The sequence below is a fragment of the Labrus mixtus genome, chromosome 21 (assembly GCF_963584025.1).
Source record: "Labrus mixtus chromosome 21, fLabMix1.1, whole genome shotgun sequence".
Lineage (NCBI taxonomy): Eukaryota > Metazoa > Chordata > Actinopteri > Labriformes > Labridae > Labrus > Labrus mixtus.
The window spans coordinates 16,513,907-16,534,193 of record NC_083632.1 but is presented as its reverse complement, the minus strand read 5'-3'; the positions used below and the strand labels follow the sequence as shown (position 1 = coordinate 16,534,193).

General features: G+C 39.8%; 1 protein-coding gene across 1 annotated transcript in view; it reads right to left on the bottom strand.

The window, feature by feature from the left end:
• Nucleotides 1-12,052: 12,052 nt before the first annotated feature.
• LOC132955770 (urotensin-2 receptor) overlaps nt 12,053-20,287 on the bottom strand; it is a 48,544-nt gene continuing 40,309 nt past the window's right edge. Inside the window, exon 4 of the mRNA XM_061028781.1 lies at nt 12,053-13,848. The gene's annotated coding sequence lies outside the window, so the exon portion shown is untranslated. The remainder of the gene's footprint in view (nt 13,849-20,287) is intronic.

Below are 20,287 nucleotides of genomic sequence, written 5' to 3'. Positions count from 1 at the left end.
TGCAGAAGAGCCAGACACCGCTGTTATCGCAAAAGCCTTCAGATCCAATCCATTCATATAACAAAAAGGCAGTCTGATTTTAAATCTGAGTGGACTTGCCTCAGTGGGTGTTTCTTTAGCTGAGAGCAAGGCTACATCATTCTATTTGAAAGGTTTTGAAAACCTTTCACCACTTTAATAAAGCCTGAGTAAACAATATTCACTTGAGAATCTACACCTGTTTCTAATGTATATAAGTGATGACTCATGCTTTGTTTTGTTTTCTCATGTGTCATTAATAACATGATTGTTAGTGATCACAGGAACAGCTTCTCTAATTGTGCATGTTATTGATTGTTTCTGTACAGCTGTTTCAATGCTTTACAAATTGTATTAAAAGTTGAACTACAGCGCCTCGTCCCTCACAAACGGCCTGCTCAAGAGCTTATTGTGTGGCTGGGCGTTATACATCCACCTGGTGAGGAGAGCTCAATGTGCTATTTCTGTGCGTGTGTTTTTTTTTTTTTTCTGCAACTGTGTCCTGTTGTTTGAGGTGGACTGAAAAAACACGGCTCTTTCATGAAGCCCACTCGAATAGAGCATGACAGCTTCATCTGCTGCAGTTCAGGTTGTCAGGGCTCATTCTGGCTCCATGCCGGCTGCAGTGCTGAGGCAGGGATATGCTACCACTGCTCTTCTTATATGACCATTACTACTTTTAGGCATAGACTCCGCTAATACTGTACTCACAAACAGACTATAGGTCCATACTCCCATCTCATTACTCACCAGTGTAGGAATCTTGGCGTTTTATTTGATCAAAATCTCACTTTGACCAGCCATATCAAGTCTGTCATACAGTCATGCTTCTTTCAACTTCAAAAAATGTCTAAAATTAAGCCATTCCTGTCGACCAAAAAGGTTAGATTGCTGTAACTCCCTCTTCTCCGTCTGCAGCAAAAAATCTCTCTCCTCTCTACAGCTAAAACAAAGTGCTGCAGCCAGGATTTGAACAGGCACCAAGAGGCGGGAGCACATCTCGCCTATCCTTGCATGCTTCCACTGGCTGCCAGTTAGTTTTAGAGTCGATTTTTTACATTTTACTTATCACTTTTAAAGGCCAGAACGGTCAGTTATATTTCTGACCTTTTAACTCATCTTGTACCATCACAGACTTTGAGGTCCTCAAATGCTGCTCTCCTGGTGGTTCCAAAGTCTCGATTAAAGAACAAAGGGGACAGAGCGTTTGCCACTAGGGCCCCCAGACTCTGGAACAACCTCCCAGAGGACATTAGGATGGCCAAGACTATTTCCTCTTTCAAGTCTCTTCTAAAAACACACTTTTATAGTCTAGGAAAAGATGTGATTAGTAACTAAGATCTACAGATAGCGACATGCCTATAGCAGCATAACCAGGAGCTGGTCTACACCTGCGCCAGCCCTAACTATAAGATTTATCAAAAAGGCACAGAGTGTGTGTGCGTCCCGGACCCTGACTGATAGATGATTCCAGAGGAGAGGGGCCTGATAACAGAAGGCTCTACCTCCCATAGTACACTTAGAGACTGTAGGTACCACGAGCAGGCCTGCATTCTGGGAGCGTAATGTTCTCGAAGAAGGTCTTTGTTTTGATCCTGAGCGGCTGAGGCTTTATATCAACTACCAAGTGTGATTTTTACTCCAGAACATGATCACTCGTTAGTTAAAATAGACAAAGGAATGATTTCAGACTAATTTTGATTAGAGTACACTTGAGCTTGAGAGCTGCTAATCTCACACAGTTTGTTTCAAAGAGGACATATTACCCCCCTTTTCCACCTTTTCAAACAGTCCCCTGTGGTCTAAATGAAACATCTGTGCAGTGCTTTGGTCAAAATATAACATGAATCAAGCACCAGAGGAGGTTTGTGACCCTGTATAAACCAGCTCTCTCAGAATGCTCCGTTTTGGTGTGTGTGTCTCTTTAAATGCAATGAGCCCCCCCATGAGTTTTCCCCGTAGACATCACTCCTCTGTAGTGAGAATAAAAATGGCGGACGTGCGCAAACGTTTTGCTCTAGGCTGGGGGTGGAGTCCATGGGTGGAGATACCAGGAGAGGCGAGGGTAATTCTTTTTACCAGAATCTCACTGTGACATCACAAGGAGAGCAAATTTGAAATGGAGTATTTTTCACTGTGTTGTTAGACTTATGCAGACCACAAACAAAGGACTGGATGGGTTTATTTCACATTCTGTGGGTTGGTAGACACTCAGGTTACCCAAATATATGTTCAAAAACATAGTAAAGGTGTATTTTTCATAATATGTCCCCTTTAACTATACTGTAAACTCTCTGTGCCGAAGAAGCTGAAAAAAAACAATAAAATAATTCCATTAGACATGGTAACATGTGTAAGCTTGAACATATAATAATTAGTGTTGCCTTTGCTTTCCACCTGACAGAGTGAAAATAAACACTGGGCAGTAATTGTGATAAGTTCAGATCCGGAGGTTGTGACTCCAATAAGAAACTGGACAGGATGCAAACAAAGGTGATATCCACAGTACACTACACGTCCTTCACACTGCTAATGGGGCTTCTTTGTTGTTACACTGCAGGTATAGATTGTTTTCAGTGGAGGAAACTAGTTTAAAAAGAAGAGGAGTAATCGTTCTGAGCAGTAATTATGCCGTATAAATCAACTTTTGTTGAAGTTAAATGACTTTTCAGCCTCTGGCTTCACTGAATAGATTTTGTTTTGTATTCAGGCATTTTCTGTGGATTGTTTTCTGCTATTTGTTTTCTTTAGAGCCAATTTATTTGCCTCTAATTGCTAAATTTTTGTGTTTTTGATTACAAAAACTTTTTCTACTTTTTCACAAAACTCTCTACAAGCTCATAAAACTCAGACTAAGTGAACCGACCGTTTTGGAAATAGGCTTTCACGTATTTGTGTGATTCAGAGTGTGTGTGCATTTGTAAGTTACAAACCTTTGGAAAAATCAAATCACTTGTTCCTTCCAGTCTTCCACTCGGCCTTTTCTAAACCATTTTAACACAGATGAGTGAATTTATCAATTGCCGGCAAATATGTCGAGTGTCCCTGCATGAGAGTGTGAATTTATTCTGAAAGATTTGTGTTGCCATTTTGTTTAGCACGGTGAGGTAAGCTGGTCGGAATATTTTCATTCACAAGGCCATGAGAGTGAGACTTTCGCTTGTTTGCATCAGACTTATTGGTCACCAGGGCAACTACATCTGAGCAGCAGCACGGGAAGAAAATAAAATCACTCGTATGCTGACGGATTGGCCAAACACCTCTCATAAACATATTTTCTTCAAAACCTTTATTTGACCTGAAAGTCAGCTGAAGCTCAGTGTTAATGGTTATTTCACCTTCCAACCAGACAGAGAAGAGTAAATCCTCTTTTTTATATTTCAGTATTTATTCCCTGGCTCCAGGTCACACATCCAAGGACCCAGACACACATTATTCAACAACCACAACCTATTGTTTCAGATACAAACACTAACTTTCCTCACTCCTGCCCAGTCCCCTGACCTCTTCTCTGTTTATCTAATCGTAGTCATTTGACTTGTCCAAGTACAGACAATATTTAGAGATCATAGGACACTTGTGTTTGCCAGCAATCAGCTGTGTACTAAGTAAAGAGTAGGAGATAAGATCGTACCCTTGGGAGCTCCAGACTCAGACAGGATGATGTCAAGGACATGATTATTCAGCCTGACATGTGAAGTTTAAAGATAAGGTAATCCTGGAGACAAGCAGAGTGGAGGTAAACAAGACTTTGAATGTTTTTGAACAAGCCCTCGCTCACTCCCCGCGGCACTTCCTGTCAAAGGAAACGCTATCACCATCTGAAGTGCGAACACTCAGGTAGACTTTTGTGAATTCAATCGTTCAAAGGAAGGGGTTGCATAATTTATGACAACATTTGTGCAAACATTTCATGATCCTCATGTGATATATCTTTACATCAGCTTTATGTATCTTGTCTTTTTGCAGTCTTTTCAATCAAATTAGTTTTATTGTCTAATTTTGCTTGGCTCTTTGCAGTTCTTAAATCTTTTAATCAGTGGAGGTCAGGCCTGGCAAAGTCTTCTCTGCTGGCCTAAACACTTTCAGAATCACAAACTGATTTATTATAATTTGATTTCCATTAATGCTAAATGTCCTGTCACAATTGTTCCCATTAGTGTATCTTAGTTTCATAGCTACTCTCTCCCTGATGCACAGATTCCTGCGCAGTTTGTTTTAATTACAGCTTTTAACCAATCAGGTTTCGCCGCTGTGCTGTCTCCAGGTTTAAAAAAAAATCTGCCATTGGCGCACCGGTTGTTGTGCGCCGGTAGTAGTGCACGTGCCCCATGCTATAGTCCTCTAAGCAGGTGGCCCAGGTTTGAATCCAACCTGTGGCTCCTCACATGTCGTTGCCCACTCTCTCTGTCCATGATTTACAATCCACTGTCATACAATGAATATGATAGTACATTCTGTGATAAATACCAACAGACCAGAGCCAAGAATGAGCCAAAAATACAATTCAAGGTGGTTAGTAGGAGCTGTGCCTGGATCACGTTTTAATAATAATTTATACTCTATTAATGCCGCGAGGGGAAATTCAGTTTTACACTCTGTTTAATGAACATGAACACACACAAGGCTGAAATACACACATGCACAAACATGCTCCTATGGACATGCATTAATGGAGAGGTGTCAGAGTGAGGGGGCTGTCCACAGCGAGCGCTCCATAGCAGTTTTGGGGTTCGTTGCCTTGCTCAAGGGCACCTCTCCAGCTACCAGACCTGAAGCGTGAAATTTAAAATGTGAATATTTTAAGAATAATGAAGTATGGAAGACTACAGACAGAGTTCATATTTTCTCAATCACTGTATGTAGATTACATGAATCTGTGTTGCAGGTTCAGTTTGCACAACTGTTTGTGTTTATTTCATTATGTAACGTTACAGTGCAACACGTTGTCCTTTAGCTCTTTTCCCTCACCTTAAGCTGGTCACACACTAGATGATTCTACGCCTGATATTGGGCCCGACTTGCCCCCTACAACAATGGGGGTGCGTGGCCCGATTTCAAGACTTGTCGTATCCGATTTTTTGTTCAAAGAATCCTCAAGCCAACGAGAGCAAGCAGACTTGGAAGCGTCACCAACCAGATTTTGTGTGCACTAGCAACTCACCCTCAGCTCGCGCTGCAAATTGTATCAAGCCGCACATCATCCGTCTTCTCAGCCAGGAATTCATCCGTATTGTTTTACTCGTTTTCTCTTTTTCACTGCTAAACAGAACACCCAACAGGAAAGCAAGCTTACGATGTCGATCGTCCTCCATATTTGTTTTTCTTCCGAAGTCACGTATGATCACGTTCGTTCCTGTGAGATCTTGTGTCTGTGACATTTTTCCCACAAACGGCAAGTGTGTGGTCGTCCAATCTGGCCGAGTCGTTTCATGTGTGCGTTCGGAGTATTGTGATATTGAAAAAAAGTTTAAACTGTCCTCATGTCTTTTTGTCTCCTAGGTTTTTAAAATCACTTAAGATTTGAAAATAATCTGTGGCCGGCTTTAGAATCCAGTTTGCTTATTGAAATTTTCTATGAAAACAATAACTTTTCTCCAGTTTGTATTGTGAATGTTCTTCTTTGTATTATGTTTTGTTTTGCATTAAATTCTCCTCCTCCTAATCTTCATGGCTCTACATTTGTTTTCATCCGTTTTCTGGATCAGGTCTTGTTTTCTCTTTTTTTCTTTGGATATGAATCACCTGCTTGTAACCCGTGGACTCTGTTGTAATCACTACAAAGGTCAGAGCCTGCGTCGGGACTTTTCCTTTTGTAATGTTCTGCACGCCTTATGAAGTGTCGATAGTAACCATAGCGATCTAGCCAGGTTAAAATAGAGCCTGCATCATGACATCATAAAAACCTTTTCATCTTGCTCTTTGGTAAACCCTTCATTGTGTTTTCTGGTTCTCTCACAAATCACAAAACGGTTTTAAAAAAGCTTTTTTGTGAGTTTTCTCATCTTTTAGGTTTAGTTGCTTTTCACCTAAGCAAAACATTCACGCAGTAGATATTCACATCAGTGTTTTGGAGACATACTGAACTCTTATTTTTGGTGGCACAGCTCCTCCAAACAGTTTAGAGAAAGGAGCGTTGATCAAAGACATCCTGACAGCGCCGACTGAAGGAAAGGGAGGACTTGGGATTTCTTTTTCCTGCCAACCAAAGCACCATGGGTATGTTGTTTCACTTAAATATACCTGCAAGTCTTCTCCTGTGTTTCTGCACACAAATAAATGTGTACTTAGTAGTTAAACATGTGTTGGAATAGATTGTAGGTCAGGGTATGTGTACTGTATCCTGCAGAGAATCTGGTCTGTGGGTGTAAAGCAGCTCATTAGGGATACAGCTGGATGCTTTCTTGCCTGTCTCTGTGAATCAGCAATAAATTACACTTATAAAATAATGAGATTTAATCTTTTATAACCTGCATATGTTAATTTTCAGTTTAATAGTGAAAACTTTCCTCAGTTTATAGCTATGAGTTGAACCAGGGAATTAATTAGCTAAAAAGTTTCCACTGGAACCCAAATGAGTCCATCAGATGTTTTCTGTTTTCATGCTTTTTTTTTTATTATTATTTTTTTTTCCTGTTTTGGTATGTGAAGCGTCCTGGACTGCATGTGTTTTACTGAAATGCTGATCAGCAGTGGATCCCCCCCGGGACCCCCGGAGACCGCACTCAGCTAAAAGAGAGCACTCAACACTCTGGGCTATAAAGTTGAGTACACGTAGCTAAATGTAAATTGAGCTGCTCGTTTTTGTTTTTGCTTATGTCTTCATGACAAAAAGTAAAACACTGGAACTGTGTGTAGGGCTTCCCATATTAATATTGTGGTTCGAAGCTGGCTTATAGACTTTTCAAGTCATCATTGAATATTGCAGATAATGACATTGAATTGACAGGTATCGTTGTGACTAACATTTCGTCCTCTGTGTTTTTGATTTACAGTAAAATCTGGGATTTACCAGAGAGGGGACAAAAAGGTTTAAACTGTCCTCCTGCATGACGGTTTCCATTCAGTTTAGCAAAATCCACAACGTGCAGTTACTGTGCAGATGTGTAGATCTTTCTGGTACAATCTGTTTTAGCCATGTGGAATTTAAAATCCTGCAAGTACCAGTATGGTAGTTGAACTCTCAGCCTACAGTAGGCGTCTTTTTAATCCACAATGTTATTCACTTTACTTTATACCATCGTTTTTTGTTTTTTTAATGCATGATTTTAACCTGTGTACCCTGAAACAGATGTGAAAAAGTGACGCCACCAGCCTGGTCGAAATTGCTATTTATCTCAGCCACCTTAGCACATTGTGGGGGCCTATACAATACACAATGAATGGGGCCAGATTTTCAGTCTTATCGGGGCGCCTGCACTGGGTGATGGTGACAGCTGTACTGATGGTCATGATAGTGCATGTCTGAGCTGTGACCGAGCTTTAAATAGACTTCAGTGCCATAAAAAAATACCTCCCAGCATCTTTATACTGCACCTGTATTCACCATGATACACCACATTTGACAGAAAGTAACTCGTTCACATCAAATCAACCAAATGTTTCATATCAGACGGGTGCACCGGTGGCAGAGTGGTTCGTTTGCGGGCCCCGTATACAGAGGCTGTAGTCCATGTTTAGCTGTACCGCACATCACAGGAGAACTACAAGATCACGCGGGAATAAAGAGAAAAACAACATTTAGCTTCCTCTTTCCACATGATTTGTTTTTCATGGTACCCGTTTTGTCGTAATGTTGATAAAGTGATCGAAAATTCGATCGTGAGTCCTTATATTGTGTTTTATTTTGAAATTGACCTCACGCTCTGTGTTTCCTTGGCTTGTTTCCCAAAAATGAGTCAGAGTAAATATCTGTAACTGACTGCTTATTCAGTTATACAAGTTGTCAGTCTACTTTCTTAACGTCACATGTTTAAAGTTCCAGATCTCTTTTCATCATTCTCCATAAGCTTTGAAGTAAGTGCTTCAAAAAACATCTTCTAAGTTCTCATTAATGAAGTGCTCAGACACAGAGGGGACCAAGTGTGCTGCAGCTCTCAACAGATGGTATTCCTCTTCCTGCTGTGTTCCTTTCACCGTCACTCTCCTCCTCCATGTCTGTCCAAGTCATGCTACCAAAGACAGACAGCTGGATTTGTGTGAGCATGCTCGATTAAAGCCCTCATAGCATTTCCAGGGTAGCTCCTGCTGCGGATAAGATTTATAATGATGTCAAATACCGTCTCATCGACCCAACCTGTTTGTTGTCCTGATTTCGTGAAACTGCTGCTGGGGATCAGGTGACTGTTTGTTAGTCCTGCAGATGTGAAAATTCACAATCTCCACACTGCTCTTTATTAAGATGCTGCTGTAGGGAGCCCTCAAGCTGACAGATGAGATGAACAGGATCTTGATTTGTTAATCTGTTAGTGCTTCCTGTTTTATTTTGTCCTTGAGTCTCTCACTCCTTGAGTTGATTGTTTTCTGTCATATTCCTGAGTACTCAGTTGACCTTTAATGTTTCCTGTTTTTTATTTTGTGGTTCTTGTCCCGCGTGTTTCATGTTGAGTTTAACTTCCTGCCGTTATGCTTCCCTCCACTTTCATTGGACCTGTGTCTTGTTTGTCACACCTGTGTCAAATCACCCCTATAGTCTTCTTTTTTGAAATATTTATTCTGGAGCTTTATTAGATAGGACTGTGGGTAGCGTTGGAAACAGGGGAGAGAGAGAGAGAGTAGGAAATGACATGCGGGAAAGGAGCCACACTCTGGACTTGAACCTGGGCCGCCTGCATTGAGGACTATAGCCTCCTAAATGGTACGTGACCTTACCGCTAGGCCGTCTGCGTCCCACCCCATAGTCTATTTGGTGACTGTGTGCTTTCCTTTCCTTGTCAGTTTGTCACATGTCATTCCCTGAAACTTCTCCTCGTGTGGTCCCTGTTTGACTTTTCATTGAACCTTTTTCTGATACCTGAATTTACAGAGTGAGAAATTGTTTGCCTTTTTTAATATTTTGTTCAATACAAACAGTATATTTTTGTCCTTTTGTTTCTTCCACGTGACCGAACAAAGACAGTGACATAGCACAGTGAGTCTGATCAATCTTCAACTTAGCCCTGTTAGGCCCAAAACATAGTTATCAGAATAAAAACATATATTGTCGTTTTTTTAAACCATTGGAAGTTTAAACTTTTGATCCCCCCCTAAGACTTGAATCTTCTCATTGTGGCCTATATTAACAATTTTTGTTGTTGGTTTTAAATCTTTGTTTCAGTACTTATTGACTACCTAAAAAAATGTATCTAGAATTCAGCAGTATTACGATCACTTCAGTTTTTGGTGCAAATTAATTTGGAAAAGAAAGTTACCAGCAAGTCACAGAGAGAAGAAGGAGAAGATATGCCTGAACACTTGCTCAAATGCTCAAAAATAAGTTTTGATGTAATCACAACATTTCAACCAGAGGTCTTCTTCAGGTGACATTAACTGTATATGTTTGTTATATATTGAAAACATTCACAGTTCTGGAGAAACAATTACCTGTATGTGGTGTGCTGAAGTGGTGATAAGACAGAGGGGCTCGCTAAGCTTTGGCTTCGGTTTGCAACCCGAAGGATTCAATTTAAAGAGTAAGACAACATCAGACACTCAAGAAACTTTCGCTGGTAACACAAGGCCTTTATTTGCAAAGTTCTGTTCTGAACACATCTTAACATTTTTTTTTAATTTGCCCTCCTAGTTGTGACTAAAGTTTTTACTGGAGATTTTAGAACTGAATATGTTTTATAAGACAACGATTGCAAAAATAAGTAGCTGAATTTGGTCTGAATATTAAGTTGCAAACACATCTTCAATCTGCTACATTACGATCACTCATGACAGCTTAAGACCTATTCTAATACTAGGGCGGTGAACATAAGGGTGGCTCAGTTGGCAAAGTCGGTCGTCTCTCAACTGGAAGGTCGAGGGTTTGATTCCCAGCTCCTACAGCCACATGTCCGATGTGTCCTTGGGCAAGACACTTAACCCAGAATTGCTCCCGCTGCTTATGAATGTGGCAGCGTATAAATGTGCATGAATGGGATTAGTTACTTCTGATGGTCACTTCACATAGAAACCTCTGCCATCATATAAATGAACCATTTTGATCCCAGAAAACAGAATCAGAAGAGCCTCTGTACCCTGTGAAGTCAAACTCACTACCCCTCCTTCTAACCCCGGGAACAATTTACAGTCCACAATCCTGAACTGAGATAACAATAAAGACACGTTTAGGTGGAGGGTCCCTTTAATTGGTATATATAAAGAGGCATCCATTGACAGAAATCAAACAGACGCTGAATCTATACATTTGAATTATTGGAGTTTGTCACACACCACTGAGCTCTGCTCGCCTCTCGCTGAGTGAAACGAGAGGCTATGATTGGTTTGTCATTACAATGCAAATGTTGTGTTTTGATGACTCAGAGGTGAAAAATGAAATCCCAATTTCAAGAGCTAGAAGTTTTACTTACAAGCTTTAGAAAAAACGGCAACACTCACTTTCACTGACTTATTAAAATGCAGAGAATGGAGACCAACATCTGTAATCATTTCCTTTTCTCCAACTCCAAGTAATCTACTGCTCAGTCAAAGGGGACGAATAGCAACAAAACCTTTTCTTGCTTTTTGGCTGACAGACAGTTATCTTGTTGCCAGTAAATTGGTTTATTTATGGCATCGGAGACTGAAGCGGGATGGGGCTATGAATTCTGGCTTTCCTCCGCTGCATATTAGCCAGCATTGATTTCTCTAGAGTACATGTGTACAAAGCAAGCAAGCTTCATCAAAAATTCTTCAGATCCCAAAGAGAGAGAAACGTGTACAAGTTTCTCACATTCTCCAGGCTCCCGCGTTGAAAACCTCCCCGATCGAAGAACAGTATTTCTTCTGAGGATAGTTTGGTATGAAATGCATCAGCCAGGCGATGTTCGCAGCCCGTCTCCTGCTGCTCTGGGAGTTTAATCAATAGAGATATAACACATTTGTTCCTACCTGAGACTCTGCTTACACACTCTTTTTTTTTTTATCATTTCTTTCATCAGAATAGAAGCCTTAGTGTGACTGACAAAGGCGGTCTCAGAGGAGCCTCAAAGATCTGAGAAAACCCACAAAAGCACTTTGGCTTTTCAGTATATTGTAATAAATGGAAACATTGCACAGCAGCATCAAATAGCAGTCTTGACATTCAAAATGAATTGTACTTTCTACGACATAAAACTCTGTACATCACATGGAATACATCAGCAGTGTTTTTTTTTTTTTTTTGAATTGGGGAAACGTTGAACAATTCTCTCTTTTTTTAAAAAAAAATTTCTTAGAGCCATGTTATGAATTGAATGTGTTTATACAGTTGATTTTTAAATGTCAGCGCAAAGTTATGGTGCTTTTTATGCTCTGTTACATACAATAGGGCTGATGTGTCTGTGTATTCCTGTAAACCTTAAAGACAAAGCCAAACAATATCTCAGTAGTAGGGCTTTCATGCTTGTAGAAAGCAAAACTCCTGGATAGCCGCTGTATGTGTGAACGCAAACAGCCACATTTTTCGCTCGGACTTCACCCAGAGCACCACATTTTTCCTTTTCCTTGTTAAGGGATATTTTCCATGTGTGAGTATGTGTAATGTTGGCACTTTGGAAGTTGTAGCCGTGATTTGAAATAAGTAATAGAACATCTCACAGTGCCCTTGGTTATGTTAATGAAGGGACACATCAGCCAGTGAAAAAGTGGCTCATAAATGTGTTTCTATATATAAATAAATATATCGCTGGCTTTGATTTGAATCCGCCCAGGATTTATTTATATCCTGACATTTATGTTTAAAACATTATTTTAACGCACTCTAGACTGTACATCTGATACCACACACATACATGTCCACCTCACCAACCTACCTGATCCCTCACCCCCCTCATAGCTGCTGACACACTTTAAAAAAAAAGTCTGAATTATGTATGTCATATTATGTTCCTTCAATATTATGTGAAATGACACTTAATAATACCAGTGTACGTCATAAACATTGTCATGTTGATACTTCTTCATTTCATTTTGATCCGGGGCCGTTTTCACAAACATCCTGAGAATACGCTCGGAGAGCTGCTAACTTCACTTCAACAATCCTAGGAGGATTTTTTTTTATCTCAGGAGTGATTTAGGAACAATCTCAGAGCAAATCTGAGCGAGAGGGACAGAAACTTTTATCTTAGTAAGGAGGCGAGGTTGACCCTGTTGCTGCTGTTAGTATGACACATTCTTTCAAAAGCTGTGATTGGTTGAGCCGAAAAAAGAGAAAGACAATGAATGATCATGCTCTCTGAGTGATAATGGGCATAGAAGGACAGTAAGATCGATCCGACTAATCATAGAATCAAGTCAGAATTTGTGATGAGGAACACGTTTTTATGAAATTAACATCTGTGTTGAATAAATTATAAACCATAATAAGAAGTAGTCTACAATATGATTGTAAACACATGACCTCTGCATTATATTTGCATGTGAAAGGCCCTTCATCAGTGATTAGATACACCTGAGGAGTATATCACGTTTAGAGGGATCCACCATGCTAACCTAGCTGAAGACATTTCTGCATACATTATGTTTTGATCCGTTCAGCCAGACTTTGATTCAATTAGAGTCTTCTTTCAGTGTTAGGAGAACTTTTCTTCACTTCTTCCTCAGCTTGAGAAACTCTTAAAAGTCCTCACAACGCCTAACAGGTTTTCACCTTAGGAGGTCTCTTAAGGGCTAATATGCTTTGTGGAAAACGTTGTTGGGGAGAGGGATGTCTTGGCTGACTTACTGCGCTTGCTGCCTACCCGAACCCAGTCTCAGATAAGCGGAGGAAAATGGATGGATGGACGCAGAACTAGGATCTATTCATCTCTGGTTTTGGACTTTTCCATTGGATGTGAATCATGATGAGATTCAACGTTATTGCCAACATGTTTATGTAGTCATAAAAGTATTTAACTCAGATTGTATTATTTATCAGTTTGTTGTTTGTCCTGGGAATCCATGTGGTGGAAAAATAGCACAGCATAAAAAGGAGGACATGTTGTGCATGTGTGTGGTAGCAAGTGATCATGAATGTGCCTCGCACGTGTGATGGCTCTTAGTCAAACAACGTTACCTTTTTTTTTTTTTTCACAGAGAGACGTATTGGTCCCATTCAAATGAATGAGGTGCCTGTTTTTTTTGTTTTTTTTCTCATGCTGAGCCGTGCCTTATCAGTCAAACACAGACACTAAGATGTCCTCAAAAGAAAGTGGATAAACAAAACTGAAGCTGCTCATGCAATCTCTTCTGATTTAAATATTAACATGCCAGACACTTACTTTGTCTCCAGCTATAAGGTGACATCACAATATTATTTCCCCTTTGGTTTTCAAATCCTACCACTGGTCTTACCTCACCTGTGCATCACCGCTTTGTTGTTCCTGACTCAATGCATCATGGGGGCAAAGGACAGTAAACATAAGGGAAAGCAAACCAAGCTACACGTGAACGTAGACCGAGTGTCTTTTTTTGTCCATAACAGCAGCAAGCAGCTTTTCATTCAGTTCTTTCTGTTGTTCATGTATCGTGCGTCCTCACAGATTAGACTGCAAACACACAAACAGTTTCAATCTTCAGCACTCTCTTTCATGGCTGTGGTGAAGAGAAGTTCAGGGTCTGCAGCTGTTTGTTGCATCTCCAACAGGTTCTTCTTGTACTTTCTCTCCCAGCACAGTTCAGTCACATCTGTCAGGGAGACAAAGGGACACAGGCTATTAATACTGGGGCTTGTAAATACTCTGCGCACACACACACACACACACACACACACACACACACTGATAAAAATAGCAAAGACACACTTATCAGTTCCTGTGTGCATTCAGAAAAGGTAGGCACAGCTTCTTCTGAATGTCCCAAACACACAGCACACACATAAATAAATGCACACAGAATTTGGACTCAGTCACAATGACGTGATTAAGAAAGCGTGGCTAAAGGGATTTCTTGTCAGTATCAGCTTGCCAACAGAGTGAAGAGAGCCAACAGAGTCTTTGATTTCAATGCCATTATCCACCATTATGTGCATGAGAGTGTAATGTTGTCCATAACGATTAAGTCTTACACAAACCATGCAAGCTTTGCAGAGCTGTGTTTTATGAATGAATCATCCCACCTCCGAGTGTAGACGTTCACTTCTGCCCCCATTGCAGGTTAGGCAAGCATCCTGTCTGTTTCGATTGACACTTTATGCCTTCAGTGTTTATCCGCATCACAACCTTTGCACAGCATCTTCATGATGCAACTCCACTTTGCTCTCAATCAGGTAAAAGTGAAAGTGGGTCATATGCAAATCCATTCATGAAGGGAATATTCTTCTCATTCACAAGATTCATGTCCGCTATGCAAACAGTAAATAAACACTTAACTTGATTCCATACACAAATTATAGGACATATGATAGATGCAGCACTCGAAAAATCTCGGTCTTGCATTAATTATCATAAATCTCACCAGAACTAACCATATCATCACAATGATTTATATGTTGATGGAAAAAGCAACAGTGGCCATAGCCATAACAGTTCCTCTTCTTCTTTCAGTGTGCTTCAAACGTACAATATGTAGAATTTCTATATTAAAATGTCTGTATTAATTAAGATGGACTAAACCTATATGTTATATATTTGTTGTTGTTGAGCACTTACATTACCTCAAATATTTTCAACAGTTATCAAAACCAGAGAAATAAGTAAAGTAACAAAGAGAATCACTCCCATGATTCCCCGCCAGCTTCGACGTCATCTCTTGTTATTGTTTTGACTGAGAGCCCCCTGGTGGCGGAATATACGTACTGTGCCTTTAAGTCAGGACTTCTCGTGGCCAAAGTTTGCCTTGTGTAACAGCCAGCTCAAAATGTTGTCTTCTCATACTGTGTATCTACTTCAGCCTTCATTTCCTGATTTTTTTTTAAGAAAAGAAATTAATCCTAAATGCAATGAGCTAATTATTTTCTGTTAGCTTGTGGAGTAGTTCATAAATTAACGAGGTTGATTCTTTAAATATCTGAAAAAGGATGATGAAATTTTAATGTGAACAAAAAGAAAGGACACAGTCAAAGGAAAGCTCCGATCATCATAATAGGACATATACCAGTCATTTGAATACTTTTGTCCTTGATATTAAAAGGCTAGAAATCGTTTGTATTTTTTTAAACAACTTAAATCACTCCCACAGAGACTGAAAAAAGTCTCCTTTGTCCTTTTTTTTTACTAACAGAACAAGAAACTGAAAAAATCCAAAGAGAAATATGTCAAAAGAAATAATGAGGTTGAAATGTAGCTGGTGATGTTCTGAGTTGCTGCTTGATTTAAGAAAAATCTAATTTTTAGTTGAACTTCCCTCACTGGTTCAGTTCAGGACTTCCTGTGATCCTCTTCATCCAGTTGTCAGTGGACATTGTATTTTTGGACAAAAATAATCCATTAAAAGTTTTATTATAAAACAAAGTTTAACTTTTTCTGTGACACAGTATATTTATTTCACTTTCGTTAAAGACCCAGATTGGAAAAAGGTGGCTGATAAAAGCAGCTACTCATCTTAGGTTAGAATAGCTTAGCTTAGCATAGCTTAGCTTAGCATAGCGCTACGACTGAAACAGGATGAATCAACCAACATTTTTCTACCTGCACTTCTAAAGGTCACTTATCAAAATGTTTTATATATAAATATATATATTTTTTAGGGCTGTCAAACGATGATTTTCAAAAATTCAGATTAATCGCTTAATTCTACCGTTAATTGCGATCATTTACATTTTTGATCGCATGTTTGAAATGCAATTATGTTGCATTTCAAAACAGTTTTTGTTATGCTTTTATTTTGTATTTTTTTACTGCCTTAAGCTGTAAGAAAGTAAGCGAACCTTTGGTAAATGGAAGGTTACAACATTAAAGTATTCAGAGGAAAAGTGAATGAAAACAGCTTAAAGGAACATAAAAAGTGAAATGTTTGATGTCATGAGGTAAAGATTACTTTTGACCCATAAACTGAGCTTTCAGTGATGTCTGTGAATGGAGCAATTCAAAGGTGCATTGTTTTTTGTTTTTTTTCCATCACAGTGGCTGCAGTCAGTGCAGTGATTTAGCTATGGTGTCTAACGGAAGAAAACAACATGTGATTAAAAAAATGCATTCATCGTGGACCTTACTCGCATCGCTTTGCATAAACTAAACTAAACTTTGCATTTGAACAGCACTTCAAATCCACGCGAACACGCACACGCACACACACACACACACACACACACGCCTAAATTTCTTTCAATCTCATCCACTTTTTTTCACTATGTTTATTTAATAAGCGCCGCCAAAATCAGTTCTGCAGTTCATACTCTTTTGTTGGAATTCACTGATTACTTTGATGATTAAATCTAATAATAGTCTTTCTCAGGCCAAAACCAGCTTGTCTGATTGATCAATCTAAGATTAGCTTTACCATTCCACTTGCTAAGATTAGCTCTTCCAACAGCACACGCATGGGAACAGTGGTTACCCCCGATCTCAGGAAACAGAGTCTCAGCAGTGCTTCATGATGTGATTGTGTGTGACTCACTTTAAACCGCAGTGGGATGATAAGCAGTGTAGTGGTTGCATGACGGTTTACATGTGAAGGTGGATCACCATTTACTGAAAGAGAATTCATGCAAGTAATACGTTTATTAGTAATTTCAGGAGAAGTGAATCCTGATTTTATTGTGATTTGGAGTATGACTAATATTTAAAAAAGAAAGAAACTTATTAATCTCTTCCATCACTCTAGTTTATTAGCAAGTTTAAGCATGATAACCAATCAAACTAAAATAGTAATTGTGGTGAAGATTTTCGATTAAATTCTAGCATTGTCTCTCTCTCTCTCAAGGTGAGGACCCACCATTTTCTTTAAATGCATGTTTTTGACATAATGAGGGAGAAATGGCGCCGTCAGCTTGGTCCCCGTCAAGAGCAAGACTACCATACTATAAAAGTAGTACTATAAGACTACTGTAAACGGACATAAACAGCAGTCACACTAACGGATATAACACAAGTTTAAACATTTTAAACAAGCTGTTGATTTATTTGTGTCTACTTTTGCAGCATCACCATCTGATGGTAAATGGACTTCAGTTTGTTTAACGATTTTCTAGTCTTCTGACTACTCAAAGTGTATTTTACATCACAGGTCACACATACCGATTCACACACTAATGGCAGAGGCTGCTTTGTAAAGAGTTGAACAGAATTAACTAATCCATTCATACTCATTCGCACACTGCTGACATAGCAGCAGGAGCAACTGGTGGTTCACTGTCTTCCCAAGGAAACATTCGACCTTCCAGTTGAGAGACGACGGACTCTACCACTGAGTCACAGCCGTCCCTAATGCCCATAACACCTCGATTATGCTACAATAAGTTGACACGCTTTATTGTCCCCGTGGGGAAATTGGTCTTGGACTTCAAGCTCTGATGGCAGATCGGAGACGTCTTGTTACACATTGCAGGCGGAGCGTAACGGAGGCCTAAATCTCCTGCCTTCAACTGCCACTTTAGTTCCAAAAAAGAGTCTCAAATGCCAAAAACAGTACAAACTTGTGGCCCCGCAGAGCAATGTTGCGAGTCACGGTGGTTCCGTCTTCATTTTATAACATTTTGACTTGTACCCAAAGCTGCCTTTTAAACCTGAATTTGAAAATTTTCTGTAATGAAAGATTAAAACAAAGTTTGTTGAGGCTTTAAGGTCGGCTCTTTCTGCCTGCTGAGGTCCTAGTTGGATGGTCGGCTTTACTTGCTCATTGCCTCAGAAAGCTGACTAACCCATTCCTCCTCCCAGTTGCAGCACAAAATCCCACTTAAGTCATATCCCACAGGGCAAAAAGTGAGGAAATGAATCCTCTCTTCTTTTTTCACAACAAACATTTGGACTTGAATGCTGAGGCTATTTAATGATATAATGTTCACACAGCACTGCAAGAGTATAATCATATGTGGTTATCTTCCTCTAGAGGCTGTACCACTATAGCAGGTTTTAGACCTTTAAGGGGATTAGGCTGCTGACTGTCTTCCTTGTCTCAAATGCCTATCAGCAATATAACTGTGTTCTTCTGCTGTTTGAGGACAGCGGACAGAAAATAGACCTGAATAACTTTTGCTCTCCAATCCCTCAGCGCAGCTGTTCTTTTGTCACCTTTTGACTCGAGATTGCAATGCATCCTGCAGTGAGCTCTCCCACTGTAGTCTTTCCTTCACTAATGACTCCATCCCTTCTCATTTTCCCCACTGACCGTTTCGCCAGGCCTTCTGTGCTTGCTCAGTGGCGGCAAAACCCTCTAACAGCCCACTTGGCAGAAGCAGTCAGACGGAGAGGTGTGTATTTGCCCCTCTTTGCCAAGGCTCCATCATCAAAAGCTCATCAGAGACCATGAGTAGATCTCAATATGCTGAGGAAGTAAGGGTTCATTGACTGTGAGTGGTTGCTTCTGCCATTTCCTGTAACCCCACAGTCGTAAATTATTCAGCGAGGTCTAAAAAGATGCAACCTTAGGTATTCTTGCCTGCTGCATGCAGAATTCTTACTCTTTTTTTTTTATTTTTTTTTTTTTACAATATTTGAAGTGTTGGAAAGAGCATTTAGCTCCTGCGGAATCAGTGACTTCAAAGTAAAGCCCATTAGTGGTGCAGGGGTATAAATCTCTTCCATGGCAGTGCCAGGGAAAAGATTCACAAGGTTATTATTATTATTATTATTATTAGTAGTAGTAGTATTATTATTATTATCAGAGTTGTTATTGTAATGTCCTGCACACACCCTTGACCACATTCAACCTGGCATGAGGCCAATTTAAATTTTGGAACAGTTGTGTCCACTTCCATGTTAAAATTACCTTTCCAGATGCAGCAAGACAAATATTTGTTGATTGTGCAGCGTCCGGGCATGGGTTGGATATTTGCTGAACGTCAGGGTAAAAGGAGAGTTACATGCAGAGTTTGCTGGTTTTTAAGCTGTTACAGCTCCTGCTTCTTGCTTGCTCCCTCTCTGGCAGGACATACAGACCTGGCTTATCCTGCCTGGCTTAACACACTGCACACTGGCTGCTTCTTATCTTAGCTTTGCAGCCCTTTGGGTCCTCATTCCCACATGCAATTACACCAGCAGGCACAGACCACTAATAATGACAGTTTGTTGATGTTATGTTTGTGCACACATTTGCTGCTGTTTAAATTGCGTGTGTTTTAATGGGACAATTTCCCAAATGTATCTTATTCTGCATGAATACTACTATAGTAAAAAAGTGGTGACAGACTTTATTGAATCATAATATTGGCTTATACTTGCAGGGAAAAGTGTAATTTTAACATTAAAAGTTAGAATAAGCAATATATTTTGTTTCAGGCAAACAATGATAGATTGTAAGGTTTATACATTGTTGGTATCATTACATTTAAGAAAGTTATTTTCTACATAACAGTTCAGATGAATCCAGCATTCTAACCACAGTATGGAATTAAAATGTTCACACTGGTGTGAAGGGGAGCTATATCAACATTTTTGTTGCAGAAGATTTATGTTGATTGAAATTGAAGATTTTCTTTTTTTATATTTCTCCACAGCAATTTGCAGATTAACTTCTTATCCATTAACAATCAATTAATAAGTCACTCAAATGTCACCACAGTGAAATGTCATTTAGTGAACTTGCCAATTTTTCTAAACACTTATCCTGTTTAAGGCTCTTCAGGGGACTTGAGCCGGACTGGTAGCCAGTCAATCACAGGGCCAACTTAGAGAGACAAAACAACCATTTACCCTCACATTCACATCTGCGGGCAATTTGGAGTCACCAATTAACCACTTAAGCATGTCTATGAACTTTGTGAGGAATCCGGAGTACCAGGGGGAACTGACTCTCGTACTATGCAAGGCAGCTGTCCAGACGAGGATATCAACCAGGGTCCCCTCTTACTGTGAGGCGACAATCCCCTCCTCAGCTAACCACTGCACAACCTGCACCAGTAGCTGTGTAATTAACATAGGGGTAGTCAAGGAAAGCCTGAGAGTAGCAGCTACATATTGAAAAAAAAAAAAACCCTACAACAAAGAGCCTTGTTTTCAGGCCTGATATGACCAAGATTAAAATAGAGATT